The 12,840-nt window shown below is 27.0% G+C and overlaps 1 pseudogene; it reads left to right on the plus strand.

Moving 5' to 3' along the window:
* Positions 1-587: 587 nt before the first annotated feature.
* On the plus strand, positions 588-3,025 carry LOC132935751 (uncharacterized; annotated as a pseudogene).
* Positions 3,026-12,840: the final 9,815 nt, after the last annotated feature.

Here is a 12,840-nt window from a genome sequence, read left to right on the forward strand (position 1 = left end):
CATCCATTCCCAGCTTTTAAACGGAGTTTTATTTCATTATGCATACAGTTTCTATTATTTATGTTGACTCCGAGATATTTGAAGTCATGTACTTGTTGAAATGATATCCCATCGACTTCCAAGTCTGAATCATCTTCATTATCTCGTGCTTCTCTTGTCATGAACATATATTTGGTCTTCTCCTGGTTTATAGACAGCCCTATATGTTTGCATACTTTCATTAGATCTGACATACTGTTTACGGTATCTTGCTTCGTATCACCTAAAATTATTATATCATCCGCATATGCTAGTAGGGTATGGTTCTCATTTAATTCCATTATCTGTCGTCATGGCATTCTCCTTAACACACTTTCTAACGCTAAGTTAAATAATACAGGTGATAGTGCATCACCCTGTCTTAGTCCTTTACCAACTTCAAAAGGGTCTGATAGCTCTCCTTGTACCCGAACCACACATTTTGTGTTACTGTTGCATAATTTTATTAAGTTAACTATTTTATTTGGAATACCTAGAGTTGTTAGGTTTTTCCATAGTTTATTCCGAATTATACTATCGTATGCTTGCTTGAAGTCTACAAATACTAGATGGACATATTAAAGTATATAAATTGTTATTTAAGACACATAATAGTGTAATAATATACTATATAGTAACCTAATGATAAAGCTTATAATATTATTTATAACTTCAGTTTTTATTTTGTTATTATAGATCATATATTGGTTTCACTGTCCATTGGCTTAATCCCGAAACACTTGAAAGTTATTCTAAAGGTCTTGCTTGTAGGCGTATTTTTGGACGACATACATTTGATAACTTGGCAGAATGTATAGATAAAGTAATTAATGAGTTTAAGCTTAAAAACAAAGTCACTATAATAGTTACAGATAATGCTGCTAATTTTTTTAAAGCTTTTAGGTAAGTAAAATGTTTTTTTTTTTTACTCAGACTTATTTTTTTTTAAATTAATTTTTAAATTTTATTACTTTTAGAGTCTTTAATAGTTACTGTGAACAAGGTATAGAGGGTACAGTAGATGATGGAATTGATGTTCCTGACGTGAATGAGATTCCTATGAATGTCGAAGTAACAGATTTATTAGAAACCCAGGACATTGAAAGTTCATTTTGTTTTTCATTGCCTCCACATCAAAGATGTGCAGCCCATACACTTAACTTGATTGCTACTGTTGATGCTAATGATGCTGAAAAAGATGCAGCATATAAAGCAATAAGTAAAAACGTATTATCAAAGTGTCAGGCTATATTCAATAAACAAAACCAGTCAGTATTAAGTTCTGAAAAAAATAAAGATCCCCTTGCACGTTATATTATTACTCCTAATGCCACTAGGTAAATTAAATAATTATTTAATTTAATAAGTAGTAAATATCTTAATTAATGCATACATTTTTATTATTATATATTTATATATAAATTTAAATTGGTCATAATTGATAGTTTATTTAGTATCATGGTTAATAATATATCCTATGGGCTATGGCTAATAATAGTAGTTTGTACATTAATTACTTATTATTCATTGTTTTAGGTATTATTTTTTCTACTCATACAAATTTAAATTAAAACTGATTTTAACATTTTACTATTTTCATTAACAACTATTGTAATTAATTTCAGGTGGAATTCCTTTTATGATGCTATGAAATGTATAATGACCAATATTGATAAGATAAATATACTTTGCATTAACTTACAGTTGCCATCTATATCATCACATCAATGAAGTTTCATTTTTAAAGGAATATTGTGATGTATATTAATTTTTTTTTAAAGTTATTATGAATCCAAATTTTCTAAGTTTTAAAATGGTTATACATTTTTTATCAAATAGGTGATGAAACCAATAGCTAAGGCTTTGGATTTATTACAAGGTGTGAAGTTTGTTTCACTTGGATATTTTCTGCCAACAATTGGTGCTATTCACAAAGCATTAAATGATATTAACGGAGTAAATTTGCGTAAACCTTTGGTTATTGGGCTAAAAAAAGGACTAAATAAAAGGTATTAAATATATTATATATTATTTAAGTACTTGTAGGCTGTTACTAATTTATACTTATAAATTATTCAGACTAATCATTGAAATTCTAAACAAGTCTTTTAAAATCATTATAGGTAATATTTGTAACTAGTCATTTATCTCTGTTATGTTTAATTTAAGTAAGAATATTATCTAGCCGATGACATTGGTTTTTTTTATGTTTCAATTTTAAAATGTTCATTACTGGCTTTAAAATTAAAATAATTCTAAATTTAGTTATGTCATTTTGATCTAAGATTAAACATAATTTATTTTATTTATTATATTGATTTCTCAAAATAAATAATTTTCACAAGAAAATGTATGATTCTTATAAATCAAATTATTAAAATTGTTAATTAATTTGCAGAATCAATAGATATATGGACTCTACATCATGCCAAGTAGCTGCATGTTTAATACCAAAATTTAAGCTAAACTGGACAAATTCTGAAAATTGTAATGAAATTAAACAAACCTTTTTGGAGTTTATAACTGATAATGCTCATTGCTCAGTTAACAGAAACAAATCTTGCTGTAACTACCACTGCTTCTAAAGACAATAATAGTAGTGATTCTGAAGAAGACTTTTTTAGATTAAATAATTATGAAACCAAGGAAAATAACGATATCCAAATTATAATAAACAATTATTTTTTAAACACAAACATTAAAAGTCCATTAGATTTGCCATTAGTTTTAAGAAACGCATATATACAATGTAACACGGCTATTCCTTCATCTGCACATGTAGAACGTTTGTTTAGTGCAAGAGGTCAATTATTAAATAAACGTAGAGGATCAATGGCTGACAAAAATTTTGAGATGACTTGTTAAAATTCAATAAATATTTTAATGATTCATAAATTTTGCTTAGTTTTCTGATAAAGTATTCAGTTAAAAATTAATGCCATGTTATTTTTATTTATTAATTAAAACATGTATATTATATATTTATATTATTATCTATTAAAATAAATCAAAAGGTTATTCGTATATCTTATTTTGTATACTTTTAGCACCTATTACAACTACATAATTCTTTTCATCTGTATCTTTATTTTCCAAATTTAGTTTAATGTCTATTTTCTGAGTGTAATAATATTTATGAATTTTATTATTTCAAACCATATGACTAGCTATTTATATATTTTAAAAAAAAAATGGATAAGTGGATGTCGCTCTGCTGTACAGTAGGTTACAAGTGGGTCACTGTAATGGATGGTGTTAAATTTGAATTCAATGATATAATATCATTGTATAAGAAAAACGATTCTGAGCGAAAACGGTCAGTCAGCCTATGATTTTACCAAGTATATTTGATGATATTATTGTGAATAAAGTAATTTATATATAACCTATTTACTCGGAGCCTTGTTTTAAATTTTCAATCTTTAGCCATAAAAGTTAAACATTTTATACATTTTTAACCAGAAAATAATTAATAAATTATAAATTTGATAAATGTTGTCAAAATTTAAACTTTAAATGCTTATAAAAAAAAATTGTGCATATGTATTTTTAATATTTTTCAACTGCTATTAGAACGATATATCAGCTTATATTAAATTTTCACGCTTTTTTACCCAACAAATAAAAATTTATTGATATTTATAGAAAAAAAAACTAAAAAAATTGAAAACTGACAATGTCCGTAGACAGCTCAAAAAGAGTCAAAATATTTTCAACATTTTATGGTGTATAGAAAATGCTAATATAAACATTCAGTGAAATTTTCAAGTATCTACAGTCATTCGTTTTTTAATTACAACAAAATAACAAAATCGCTACATGAGAAATTTTACGCCTTTTGTCAAAATTCGAACTTTAAATGCTTATTAAAAAAAATTGTGACTATGGGTTTTTAATATTTTTCATCTGTCTTTGAAAAAATATATAAGGAGCCTTGTATTAAATTGTTAAGCTTTTTTACCAGACAAATAAAGTTTTATAGACATTCGTAGAAACTAATAAAATTGGAATGCAGTAAAAATGAATATTACCTACTTATAAATATAATTATCCTCCATGTTAAATCAATCATAATAATATTGTTGTGGTATCATTATCATAATATGGTAGGTGCCTACCTATATTATTAGTATTTTTTTCAATATGAATTCTCATCAAAATAATTTGCTATTTTTCGTGATTTTTCCGTATTTTGTCAAAATTTGAACTTTAAACGTGTATAAAAAAAAACTGTGACTAAGGATTTTTAATTTTTTTCATCTGCCTTTGAAACAATAACCTAGGAGCCTTCTATTAAATTTTCAAGCTTTTTTACCCAACAAATAAAATTTTATTGATATTTATAGAAAAAAAATTTAAAAAAACTGAAAACTGACAATGTCCGTAAACAGTTCAAAAAAAGTCAAATTATTTTCAAAATTGTATTGTGTATAGAAAATGCAAATATAAACAACCAGTGAAAATGTCATGCATCTACGGTCATTTGTTTTAGAGTTACACCAATAACCAAAATCGATTTTGTTAAAAATCGATTTTGCGTAAAAATTCCCGTTTTTCCTTAATTTTTCTTTTGTTTTTCACATCGCTTTTGAAAACTACTGGGAAATTAAAATTTTGACCTCCCCAATGCACCAACGCTATTCACTTTCCCATCGAACAAGATACTGAAGTCGAAAATCGAAGCATTATTTCGACTACTTATCGTGTACACAGACACAAAAATAAAAAAATAAAAAAAAAAAAATAAAAAAAAAAACACACATCATTATAAAATCAATACATTCATCGTTTCACTCAGAATCTAAAAATTATTGACCTAACTTAAATTAATAAGTTAATTGAAAGTTTCCACATAACTTTTAACTTAACTGAGTTAAAAAAAAAATTAGATTAACTATTAATTTTAAACTTTTCAAAATGTATTCTATAAACTTAACTTAACTCAGTTAAAAATTATCATTAACTTGTCCAGGCTTGCATTTATGACTAGTATCTAAATACAAGATACAAGATACTATAATATTTTTAAAGATACTAGATACAAGATACAACGAGATACCTGTAAGATACAAGATACTTAATATATTTATTTATTTTTATTAATTTCTTAATTTACCTTGGATACAATTTTATCATATATTATTTATATTATATTATAGCTTATAAATGTATAATAATATGGTATGCATTGATCATTATAATAAAAAATATAGTTTATATAGTTAACAATATAATTTCAAAGAACATTAGATACGCTTAAAAAAATAATTCTAATAATAGACAAACAAAATAATAGGTAAAAAGATTTACAGTCTATAAAAAAAATTACGTACACAATAAGAAAACGTTATAAAAAAAATAAATATATTTATAAATTAGCAATGTTTACTTATTATTTAATGAATGTTTAAATGTAGGTGATTTATATAAATATTTAATTATATTATTTATATCCCACGTTTTGAAATAAATGCCTGGTTACCTTTTAAAGAGACTAATTTTTTGAAAGTATCATCTGACATACTAGATCTACATGGAGAATGAATAAGCCCAGCAAAAGAAAATAGTCATTCAACAGCTGCTGAAGAGGTTAGGCTTGTATTATATTTTATAAATTATTTTTTTATTTTTGGATAATTATCTAAACAACTACCTAAGTAACTTTAAACGTGTATAAAAAAAAACTGTGACTAAGGATTTTTTATTTTTTTTTCATCTGCCTTTGAAATAATAACCTAGGAGCCTTCTATTAAATTTTCAAGCTTTTTTACTCAACAGATAAAATTGTATTGATATTTATAGAAAAAAAACTAAAAAAAATGGAAACTGACAATGTCCGTTAATAGCTCAAAGTAAGTCAAAATATTTGGAAAATAACATGGTGTATAGAAAATGCCAATATAAACATTCAGTCAAAATTTCATGTCCCTACGGTCATTTGTTTTAGAGTTACACCAAAAACCAAAATCGATTTTCTCGAAAACAAATTTTGCGTAAAAATTCCCGTTTTTCCTTAATTTTTCTTTTGTTTTTCACGTCGCTTTTGAAAACTACTGGGAACTTTTGACCCCCCAAAGTACCAACTAGATTCACTTTCCTATCAGAAAAATTACTGTTGAAGAAAATCCAAGCACTTTTACTGTCCTAAAAGGTGATGAATGATGACAGACACAATAATAAAAAAATTTAAAAAATAAATTATATAATTATTGTATAATTATTATTATTACGAGTATATTATATATTAGGTATAGCCGTATAAGAATACCTACTACCAACATATTATTATTTAAAAAATATTTGTAATTACTTACTATCATATTTTAATATAACATTAACAGTTGAACGTAAAAGATAAAACAGCTCAAAAAGAGTCAAAATATTTTCAAAATTTTATGGTGTAGAGGAAATGCAATTATAAACATTCAGTCAAAATGTCATGTCCCTACGGTCATTTGTTTTAGATTTACACCAAAAACCAAAGTCGATTTCCCAAAAACAGATTTTGCATAAAAATTCCAGTTTTTCCTTAATTTTTCTTTTGTTTTTCACGTCGCTTTTGAAAACTACTGGGAACTTTTGACCCCCCAAAGTACCAACTAGATTCACTTTCCTATCAGAAAAGTTACTGTTGAAGAAAAGCCAAGCACTTTTACTGTCCTAAAAGGTGATGACAGACACAAAAATAAAAAATAAAAAAACACACATCATTGTAAAATCAATACATTCATCGCTTCGCTCAGAATCTAAAATTTTATGAATTTCTAACTCAAAATAATTTGCACATTTTATTTATTATTACGCATTTTGTCAAAATATGACCTTTAAATGTTTAATCAAAAAAAAAATTGTTACTGTAATTTTAATTTTCTTCAACTACCATTGTAAAAATATATTTTGAGCCTTCTATTACATTTTCAAGATTTTTGACCCACTAAGAATAAATTGTATTACCATTTATAGAAAAAGTTTTAATTAGGTACCGTAATATCGATCCTGTAAACATGTCAAGACTACGAGACGTCAAACTTGGGTCTATAATATGTCTATTATCTATAAAGATCTATTTGAATATTTATTTTTATTAGACCTCTAAAACAATGATTTGTTCAATTATTGTAAAATAATAGTATGTATTATTATATTATGTAGGTACATTGCACTATTTAGATGTATTATACATTATAGTAGTGGCCAGAGGGGCTGTGTATCACACTATCACTAAAAAAAAGGTACAATTTTTTATCAACATTATAAATACTAAATTATAACCACTCAAATTTTAAAGCAGCCTTTGTCAAAGTAGCATTGTACCTAGCTCAACAACAACTATAACTGGTCGTTTGTATGTTTATTTTAGATTCTCAGAGCGAAGCGAATGTATTGATTCTACAATGATGTGTGTTTTTTTTTTATTTTAATTTTTTTATTTTAAATTTTTTTATTGTGTCTGTCTTTACCTTTTAGGACAGTAAAAGTGCTTGGATTTTCTTCAACAGTAAGTTTTCTGATAGGAAAGTGAATCTAGTTGGTACTTTGGTGGGTCAAAAGTAAAAATTTCCCACTAGCTTACAAACAAGACGTGAAAAACAAAAGAAAAATTATGAAAAAACGGGAATTTGTACGCAAAATCTGTTTTCGAGATAATCGATTTTGGTTTTTGGTGCAACTCTAAAACAAATGACCGTAGGTACATGACATTTTGACTGAATGTTTATATTGGCATTTTCTATACACCATGTTATTTTCCAAATATTATTTTGAGCTGTTTACGGACATTGTCATCCATTTTTTTTAGTTTTTTTTCTATAAATATCAATAAAATTTTATTTGTTGGGTAAAAAAGCGTGAAAATTTAATAAAAGCCTCGTGATATATCGTTCTAATAGCAGTTGAAAAATATTAAAAATACACAGTTACAATTTTTTTTTATAAGAATTTAAAGTTCAAATTTTGACAAAATGTATCAAATTTATAATTTAATTTTTATTTTGTAGTTAAAAATTTATTAAATGTTCAACTTTTATTGCTAAGGATTGAAAATTGAAAACAAGGCTCCACGTAAATAGGTTATATATAAATTACTTTATTCACAATAATATGTAATGATATGCTCACACACCATTATAATAAACTAAAATTTTACAGAATAATAAACAACGGCCAGACTGTCGCTTGTAGAAATCGGTCGCATCAAATAAAACCATTGACAACGACAACTAAGATATTGACACGCATTCATAACAATATTACGTAGGATGTGTGTGACTTTATTTTATGCTGACGCCAAAGAATAATCTAGTTCCCAGGCCCACGATAATTTAGTAACAAAGTCACCCAACACTTTCTGGTCAGCATCCTCGCGTCCGTCCCTTAAATCAGTGCATGAGCACCAACCACCAAAGTAACAACCTCTCAAGTACCAAAGAAACCGATTTCAACGAGCGACAACTGGACTTCTTATGCAAGCAATAATCAGTGCGTTCGTTAATTCAATTTGTGTATTTGAAGTATTACTTTGTTTTATCTAAAACCTAAAACTCCTACAATATTATCTACATACAACTGCGAATCAGGTAAGACATTTAATATAATATTTTATGTTGATTGCAGTTAATACATTCTATGTGCTTTTTTCCATAAAATTATATTGTACGGTGTATTTGATCTAATTCTCGAATACACGATCCCGAGAGCCCTCCGAACACCTGGAGGAAGGTAATAGCTCAATTTTACTACTCTAACTTTTACCATTTTAATATAACTATCGACAGGAGTCGTAATTATATTTATTTATATGTTATCTTAATTTTACATCATCAAATATACTTGGTAATATCATAGGCTGACTGACCGTTTTCGCTCAGAATCGTTTTTCTTATACATTGATATTATATCATTGAATTCAAATTTATCACCATCCATTACAGTGACCCACTTGTAACCTACTGTACAGCAGAGCGACATCCACTTACCCACCTTTTTTTTTATTTCATAAAAATGCTGTCGATATGTCTAGGCTACACTCCTACAGTGGGGATCTTCTAACTTTTTGGGCAACGAGCAGGTATATTATTTTTAAAAAAACATTAAATTATTAAAAATTATGTAGTAAAAGATACATGTCATTTGTAAAATGAGTCCTGGGCTAGAGTGCTAGTATATGGCAAAATATGAATAATAATAAATAAATAAATCTATATTATAATATTCTCTTGGAGGTTTTTTTGGTATTTTAATTCAAAGTAAAATGTATAGGTGAAGCCGTGAAGGCATAAATATGTAGGTAAATGTTTAATAGTAACGTTTTAAAAAAGGTGGTAAATTATATTTTATTATCATCTTCGATCATTACCTACGTGGCTACGACGTTATTCTCGTCATATGCCTATTGGTATTGATAATGATAGAATGAAAGGCGTACATTTTAAAATAATGGTTCCATTCAGGGGTGGACTAGTCCGCTGTCCGTCTATCACCAGGCTGTATCTCATGAACCGCGAAAGTTAGACAGTTGAAATTTTCACAGATGATGTATTTCAGTTGTAATTATAACAACAAATACTAAAAAGTGGATGTCGCTCTGCTGTACAGTAGGTTGTAATACAGAAGCCGTTTAAGAATTTACCTTTTTGTTATACCTACGGGATACTGGGGTCAGATCTCATTTGTAACAGATGAAAAGGAAACTACCACACGACGAAAAAAAACATATTATTTACAAACGTTTAACAATGCCATTGTATATTGTGTCTTTATAGTGCGGTGAATGCGACGACCGAGCATCAGACTCCTGCTATAATAAATGTGTGTGAGTAAAATGGGGCGCCCGCCGCCCCTAAACACAACAATAACGCTATTGTCATATTATTATTATTATTATTCAACGAGAAACATAGTCCGATAGATTTTAACCAACCCAATTATAGTAGAAGTATGTGTAAAAACCATTATTTGGCTTATCGGTCTGGTCCCTATTATAATTAATATGCCACTCGACTTTCTTCGAAGTTTTTCCGATAGTCATCTTGAACCCGTGGCTTCGGCATATTGACTAAAAAGCCACACGGCCTGACGTCCATACCAAAATATTGAAGCCGTGCGGCATTAATCTTATTGTACAGCATTCCAAGAATAATGAGCTAGCGTACTGAATGTGGTTTTATAGAATAAAATATCTATTAATATCTATATCATTATATCAATACCTACGAGCTACGACCTACCAGAAATATACGTAAGTTATAGAACTAGTTGTTTTATTAATTTGATTTTTAAAGCAGCCTTTGTCCGGAAGCATTGTAACTAGCTCAATAACATCTATAACCGGTCGTTTATATGTTTATTTTTTATTTCATAAATATGTTGTCGGTTTGTCTACTGTCTACTGTCTTCAACTCTAAATATAAGTAAATCTATATTATGTTCCCTATAGGAGGTTTTTTTCGGTATTTTAATTCAAAATAAAATGTATAGATAAAGGCATAAGTATATGTAAGTAAATGTTTAATAGTGATGTTTTAAAAATGTTGGTGTCATACGGTAATTTTCATATTATTGTTATCTTCAATTATTATTACTTACGTGGCTACGAAGTTATTTTCGCTATATTATGCCTATTGGTATATATTTTATATTGGTAGTGATATAATGAAAGGCGTACCTACATTTGAAAATAATGGTCCCATACTACTTCCATTGACATAATATTGAGCTATGATCACGCGTTACCCTACTACACTTTCGCCCATGTACGTTTTGTTCGCGACTCACAACTAGAGACCGGTGTAACAGAAATATAATACAGTCGAAATATACAAATATGCTCACTGCTTAATCGTTATCTTGTAAAAAACTTAGGATCGTAAAAAGAAAAACTGCACACAGGTGAAACCGGGTTTTTCAACTAGTTCTATGATATAGGTAGGTATAAATGAGTATCTATAACAGTATTAACGTTATTATGTTAAGCCATATACTACCTTGATTTTTTATTTAAAAAAATAATTGTTCGACGAAAAACAAATCAATTGCATAGGTAGGTACTAGTTGGCTTGTTAACTATTTGCAGTGTTCGGATTAGATAAATACTTTAACTCAAATGTATCTAGATAGATATAAAAGATACAATTATTTTTTAAATGGTTTTAAATTTAGGTATATTTTAGTTGGGCACTAGGAACATTATAATAATAATGATATAAATAAGAATAATTACATTATTTATAAACCATAAACTTTGTTTGAGAATCTGTATAAATATTTAAAAATTCGTTTATACAATTTCGCAATTTTTATAAATAAAAAATGTATCTAGATGAATTTATTTAGATTAGTAAAAAAATTATCTAAGATGAACGTTTAGATACCTTGTAACTATTTATCTAGATAAGATAAAAGATGAAAATTATCTAGATATTCATCTAGATAAATTTATCTAGATATTCATCTAGATAAATTTATCTAGATAAGTCCGAACACTGCGTTATATCACGTATCTATAAACCTTGACTATTACCTACGATGAGTTCTCAATACTATATAGAGACTATAATATTATCGTTGAGTGCATTGGGTATAACACGATATTATAAAATTTAGAATTTTGTTTGTCATAAATTTAATCATTTTTTATTAAACTGTACATTTCTAAAAATAAAAATGTTTTCGTTAAATCTATGAAATATGCATAAAAATGTTCTTAAACCTAAAATATGCAAATTCGTACATAAAATAACGAAATATGCAAAATTATGCAACAAAAATGTTTGTTTTTGAAATATACGAATTTGAATAATCGAATTTGTATCGAATCAGAATTTCAATATGCACTTTCTAGACAAAAATGCAAATGCCTAAAGTTCCAAGCCTTGGTAATAATATACGATTTTTAATATAACCATTTTATACGAGATTTAGTTTTTTTAATTTTAAGCAACAAAATCAAGAATTGAAGTCCAAAGCTGTAGAAAATCATCCTCATTCTAACAAAAAGATTTATTAAATAAGTCATCACTACGAGGTGTAAGTGTTTTTACTGTAAAGCGTGTTTTGAGCAAAAAATCACTCTTTTCATTTATGGGCCTATATGTTGCCCTTTATTAAGGACACACAATCAGGGACGATCTCAAAAAAAAATCATGAGTGGGGGTGGGAGTGAAATCTTCAAAACTGGCGACTAGAATTTTAAATTCAAAATTTTTGTTAACTATTAAGTTATTTTTAGTTTCATGCTATAAGTTTATATTTTCTTTATTACCTTATGTTTCAATTTTTAGTTTAAATTAAATTTGAAGTTCAAACTTAGAAATACCTAACTTATTATTTTTAATTTATATCAGAATGAAATAACGTCAACAAACATATGAAATAGGTAATGATTATAATAAATTCATCACTTATTATTATTGTTGCCAAATCATTATCTACATTCTACATTATAAGAATCGCCCTCTTCTATCATAAATGCATAACCTATATAAATGTAAAATAATCTTATAAATTGTATTTTTATAAAATGTAGATACCTAATTATTTACTAATGGTTTTGATCTAATTATTAAAAAATGTCATTCAATAAAAAATATTAGATTCTGAGTGAAACGAGATATGTATAATATTTTTAAAATCTATTGTTTTTATATCTATATTTGATCTATATAAATATAATCTATATTTCGTATATTATAAAAGTGATAAATCATATTACGTAGATATAAGATACCTACTTTAAGCCTTGAAATAAACAAGGTAGGTTTTAAATGAAAAATTATAATTTGCAACTCGTGGTACTTTATAACTTTATAAGCCTTGTACCAGAAA

The sequence above is a fragment of the Metopolophium dirhodum genome, chromosome 1, assembly GCF_019925205.1.
Source record: "Metopolophium dirhodum isolate CAU chromosome 1, ASM1992520v1, whole genome shotgun sequence".
NCBI lineage: Eukaryota > Metazoa > Arthropoda > Insecta > Hemiptera > Aphididae > Metopolophium > Metopolophium dirhodum.